Source organism: Festucalex cinctus, chromosome 13 (genome assembly GCF_051991245.1).
Source record: "Festucalex cinctus isolate MCC-2025b chromosome 13, RoL_Fcin_1.0, whole genome shotgun sequence".
NCBI lineage: Eukaryota > Metazoa > Chordata > Actinopteri > Syngnathiformes > Syngnathidae > Festucalex > Festucalex cinctus.
In genome coordinates, this window is record NC_135423.1 from 28,241,943 (window position 1) to 28,248,176 (window position 6,234).

General features: G+C 43.7%; 1 long non-coding RNA gene across 1 annotated transcript; it reads left to right on the top strand.

Annotated features, from left to right (window-relative positions):
• Nucleotides 1–4,879: 4,879 nt before the first annotated feature.
• LOC144033348 (uncharacterized) lies at nucleotides 4,880–6,017 on the top strand. Its single transcript, XR_013287945.1, has 4 exons — nucleotides 4,880–4,916; nucleotides 5,343–5,373; nucleotides 5,476–5,502; nucleotides 5,886–6,017. It is a non-coding gene; the product is annotated as an uncharacterized LOC144033348 (long non-coding RNA).
• The last annotated feature ends 217 nt before the right edge of the window (nucleotides 6,018–6,234 follow it).

A 6,234-nucleotide genomic window follows, 5' to 3' on the forward strand; every position in this document is an offset into this window, starting at 1 on the left:
GGCACGGGGAGAACATGCAAACTCCACACTGGAAGGCCGGAGCCTGGACTCGAACCGGAGTCCTCAGAACTGGGAGGCGGACGTGCTAACCACTAGATCACCGTGCCGCCCATGGAATTTTGTCACTGGCATTAATTCATATGCTGCCAATCACACGAATATGGGGTATATATGTTGAGTTAAGAGTTCTCTTAATTCCTACGTTCCCTGAAGGCACTGTCACTGGGGGGTGTTTCCAAAGCGCTTTTGTGCAGCTGTCACTCATGATTCCACGCCCCGCTCAGTTGACACCACGCCCCCACGTAACATTCGGGTCAAAAGTCTGAAACTGAAAAAAAGAGACTTGAAACTGAAAAAAAAGAGATCTGAAAGTAAAAAACGATATGAAAGTGGAAAAAATGTGTTGAAACCCAAAAAAGTAAGATCTGAAACTGAAAAGAAAAAAACATGCAACTGAAAAAAATAAGACCTCAAATGTGAAAATATATATGGAAGCAAAAAATGAAAATAAATAATTTATTCAAAGGCAGGACCGAAGTGAATCAAAATTAATTTTGACCCGAAAAAACTTTTCACATGCTTATTTTTATTTTGAATACCTTTTTATATTTTGTGAAATTCAAGATCAACACAACAATTTTCAGTTTTGAGTTTTATTTTTTCAAGTACAAAACTTTTGGCCCTAATTTAACTCCATACAGATGGTCCCTCTTCTTTTCCAGATTTAATTTCACTTTCTCCTACGTTCCAGGAAAACCAAACCAGATGCCTTGTCACGCCAGTTCACTACCACAGAGACCAAGGAGGATCAAGAATCCATCCTCCCGCCCGCCTGTTTCGTAGGATCAGTCGAACTTGCTATAGAGACCCTAGTCAAGAACGCACAGAACGAGCAGCCAGATCCTCGAGGTGGGTCCCCTAGAACCCTGTTTGTCCCTGATCATGTCCGCCCGCAAGTACTCAAATGGGCTCATACGTCTCGCCTCACATACCACCCGGGAGCGAGGAGAACCCTGTCAGTACTGCATCAGCGATTCTGGTGGCGCACCATGGGGGCTGACACACGGGAATACGTCGCAGCTTGTCCGGTATGTGCTCGCAACAAGAATTCCACCAGGCCCAGTGCCGGGTACCTCCGTCCATTGCCGGTCCCCAGTTGTCCTTGGTCCCATATTGCTCTTGATTTTGTCTCCGGTCTTCCCCCATCCCATGGGCATACAGTTATATAGTTGTTGACAGATTCTCCAAAACCTGAAGCACCTTTCTCCCCTGGGTCGAATACGCACACAATGCTCTTCGAAACGCCTCCTTAGGCATGTCGCCTTTCCGCTGCTCCTTGGGTTATCAACCTCCCCTATTCCCTGCCCAAGAGAAGGACCTGGCGGTCCCGTCCATTCAAGCCCACTTGAGTCGCCGTGCCAGGGTCTGGAAACGGGCCCGTGCCTCTTTGCTCTAATCCACGACTCGATCAGAGGCACAAGCTAACCGTCGTCGCTCGCTAGCGCCCTCCTTCACAATGGGCCAGAAGGTTTGGCTGAATGCCAAAGATCTCGCCTTGAAGGTTAGTTCCCGCAAACTGGCTCCTCGATTCATAGGTCCGTATGTAATCAAGAAGGTTATCAACACTTGTGCGGTGCGGCTCAAGTTGCCTACCTCTCTCCGAATCCACCCAACTTTTCACGTATCTCAAGTAAAACCGTTTGTTTGCAGCCCATTGGCCCCGCAATCTCCTGCACCCCCGCCCCCACAGGTAGTGGAGGCCGGTACTGCCTACAGGGTCCGCCGCCTGCTGGACGTTTGTCGCCGTGGGCGGGGCTACCAATACTTGGTTGATTGGGCTGGATACAGCCCGGAGGAATGAAGCTGGATCCCAGGTGGTTGGATCCTGGACAAGTCCCTCATCGCGGACTTCAACCGTCGGCGTGCGCCGGGTAGAGCCCGTAAAGGGGGGGGTACTGTCAGGGTTCCGGCTCCATGAGCCCTGCCCCCCTCTTTCCTCCATGTGTGTGTGTGTTGTGACAAGGCAGCTCATCAGGTGGATGAGAAGCAGCTGGAGCAGCAGGAGGTGTGGATGATTACCTTGCCAGCCTACTTAAGGCTGGGTATTGATTGGGTATTAATCAATATATCAATATATGGTTTTATGTATCGATATTGGGATATGAAAAGGCGTATCGATACAATATCGATATTTTGAACCCAGCCCTATGTGCAATGGCCGGACATTTAAATCTACCTTATAGAAAAACTGAGCGTTTATAGTAAAGATAATCTGAAGGCCTATAAATCATTAGATGTTTACAACTACATCTTGAATGGACATGTTCAAAATTTTAAATATAACAACTTGAGCGAGGACTTTTGTGTCGTGCGGTCGCAAGTGCTGCCAAGTCAACGACAGGGACAGAAGACGAGGGTATACGAGGCATGTACCTCTCCTACAAAAATTATCGGAACCATGGTGAGGGCTTTCGCCTCGACAGAACTGAAACATACAACTAACGTTGGTTAGCTAGCGGTTAGCATTCGCGCATGTAGCATGTAAACACGGACTTTTTGTAAGTCCATGCATGTAAAAAGAATCCAGCAAATAATGACTAACTTAAGTAATTTCAGTCACACCTAAGTCTAGCTCATGTCATTGTCCAGGCTGAATCTGATCGTTTAATCTTACCTGATATGAAGTGTGCGCTGCAAACACGAGCATTGTTGATGATAGCCTCAGTCCAGTCCTTTCACCTAATTGCGTTTAACCACAACCGCCTGCGATTACTCTGACTGGCAGAGGCTGGGATGCGATAGAATTTCAAGTTTTTGTTGGTGCTTTTATGGTTCTGGCAACCAAAAACACAACAAGACGACATTTTCTACAGACAACCAGCATTGTAGTTGAAAGAACTAAAGGTAAATTTAAAACAAATTAAGAATAATGAAAGAAACAGGTAGACCATGGCCTGATTGTATAGATATTATGAAAATGAACCTGCATATTCTGCCTGCAGAAGGAAAAACCCCAACACCTTTTGAACTTTTGTATGGGAGACCATATGCAATACTTGACTTAACATTGAAAACTAAAGATGCTCCTGATTCAGTACAAGACTTGGCATATTACATGAGAAAGACACTGGAGCACCAGGAATGTCATGATGCCAATGAACTGCCAGATATGCCACAGTCCCCGCAGCAACCACACCGTCCAATCACAGTTGGAGACTGGGTCTTCATCAAAGTCATCAAAAGGAAAACATGGTCGAGTGAGGGACCCTATCAAGTTCTTCCAACGGCAGTAAAGGTGGACGGCCGGACCAACTGGATCCACCTGTCTCACGTGAAACACCGACTGCTTGGTGACCTGGCAACTGGGAACCCTCCCCGATCTTCCATATCTCCCACGAAAGCTGAGACGCACGACCTCGCGGTGTAAAAGCTGAAAACAGTGTTTGGATGAAGGGTTAAGTGCTGGCAACCTCTGACCCTCTGGCACTGCAACGTTGTGTTCCATGTTGGTAGTCCAGTGACTGATCATGGAACTCAGCCTGTTTAGACTGGGGACACCGGCATATGGCATCTTTGCTATGAAGCTTAATCACGAGAGAGTGGAAGAACTACAGAACTACGAGACAGTCATTATATGGTCCAAATGTGAATATGTCAGAAGGTAATAGCCTGGTCTTCTACTCTAAATAGTAACGTTTAAACCACAGTAGCTATTTTTATTTAAATCAAGTATGTATGTATGTATGTATGTATGTATGTAATGTGTAAATGATAACCAGACACTCTCATTCAGTGATGGTGGGCATCCTTATTGTACTAATCGGTAAAAATTAAACAGAGAAAATTGCTCTCTTCGAGAGCAATGAGGTAAATGCTACGGAAGAGGCGGGACTGTTTTTGCACATGAGCTTTGATTCCGGTTCCGGTTTACGATGTGTGGGCTGTGTCCCAATACTTGTGCTTCCAACTTTGTGCCCCTCAAGTGCGTGTTCCCATCGATGGGTGCAAGTTTGTCGTGTGTCTGTCAGTTGTCCGAAGCACGTCAGAGAGCTGAGACACTCTGCGCGCTCCCGCAAAATCGCCGCAAGCACATGGTTGAGGGGCGCAGGGGTGGGGGATGCGAGTATTGCAACGCGGCACATGCATCGCAACCCGGAACTGGAATCAAAACTCGTGAAAATTCACAGAAGTCGGAAGTCCCGCCTCTTCCGTGGCATATACCCCATATTTAGAATGATGATGTCAACGGTGTAAGAAAAGGAGGGAACAACAATAGCTAATTGTAATAAAGCAGTTTAAAAAAAACAAACAAAAAAACAAACAATAGCTGATTGTAATAAGGCAGTTAAAAAAACAAAAAAAACAATAACTGATTGTTTCCTATGCATAAAACTATTGATAGGAATTGACTGATTGATTAGGAATGTTTCTGACACAGAGGGGGGGGACTTTTGGGTGATATCTTACAATGATATGATTGGAAAGTACCTTGTACATTACCCCACCCTATTGCTGTCAGAAACGCATATAAGGCTTCGATTTAGGGCAGTCCAATGCAGAAGTTCTTCGACATCACAGAGGTTACAGCCCGAGTGGATTATACTTTTGTCCTGGTTTCGCCGTACTTTGTGATAACTTAGAGAGGTTTTCTCAACTTAAGAAAGGGCTACAATTTGCAGATTTAGTGGCTTGTTCTTTGGAGTTTCATCCACCCCCTGTCGCATATTTAAGGCCACACTTTTCCAACATTAACATCTACAGCTTCATTCTGTACTGTAAGCATTTTGAGTTTCCTTGTGTAGTTTTGGCTACCGCTAAAATGTGCACTCGGAGTTAAGACTTGTTGAACTCTCTTTTCTCTCTGAAGGAAAAGGAACCCCCTTGCTGGAGAAATGACACAGCCAATGATCAAATTGGTAACGTATGAACAGTTAAACTTTTTTTTTTAAAGGAACTTGAGGCAAAAATTTTCTTTGCATTATTTTTGTATTAGCAACCACTAGTCTAAACCCGACTTTCTAATTCATATTGCGTCTATGACAATTGAATAAATGAAGCAGATTCAAATTGCTCTCAGGCTCACATTGCACATGCTTTGTCATTTGCCAGCAGAGGGCAGTAGAGGACGTAATTGCAGTGCCCTGAAATTGATAAACGGATGAATTAACCTGTTTAACGTTTCCACAAACCCAATATTAATCAGAATATCTGGTTTACTTTACAAAATTGTAATTTAAACAAATATTATTCCAAAGAATAGATTTGCATTTCCGTTGCACTTGAAATGCAATGAAACATAACATGATACTCTGAAATATCTAATAGTACATGTCCTCCTACAGTTGGGTATCACGCTTGTGCTCTTTCATACTGGTAAGATCCATTTTTTTTAAAGAAATGCATCCTTGACCTGAAAAATGCTTCTGCTCTGACACAGTACAAAAACCTGAATGTCTTTGTGTCAATTTTTTCTAGGAAATGGCGTGCAAGCAACCAGTGACGGTAAGCAGGCTACTCATTTTCTTGTGCATGTACTGTATGAGGAACTTAAAAGGAATATCTTCATTGGACAGCTTTAACACTCAAAAGGGAATATAAATATCTGATGTGTATAGAATATCCTTTATTTTTTTTTCCCTGACTGGCAAATGGGATTGCCATGGAACAATTATTTCACACTGCTAATGTACAGTGTTTGTATTGTACTATATGATGGCAAAATTTGTCAAACTGTAAATGTACGACAAGCAGCTCTGTTTACATGATCTGCTGTCAGCATTAAGATGCTGTACAGAAGCCAGCTAAGGGTTAAGCAGGAAACTGATAATTTGATATCTGCTTACTGTGACCTAAAAATATGTGCAATCCTCTTAATGAGTGATCAGAATGTTGGACTCCATGGTTCGATCGAGACGACCCCTCTGGGACTGGAGACTATGAAATGCTTTCCGATCTGCACAAAGAGAAACCAGGCAAAATCTGTGAACATCCAATTCAAATTGAAGTCAAAACAAAATCTGGAGCCAGTGTTGGATCAACTGGCGACATGATTCATGTGTAAGTACAAGCTGTAATGCAAATGTTGACAAAATGTTTTTTTCCCTCTCTCCCCTTCTTTAGATTTTTTTTCTTTCATGTTTCTGCAGATCTGACACACGCAGGGGATTCATTTGTAAAATTAGTGACCAGCCAAAAGGTTATTGTGCAGATTATCAAGTTCGTTTCTTGTGCCCT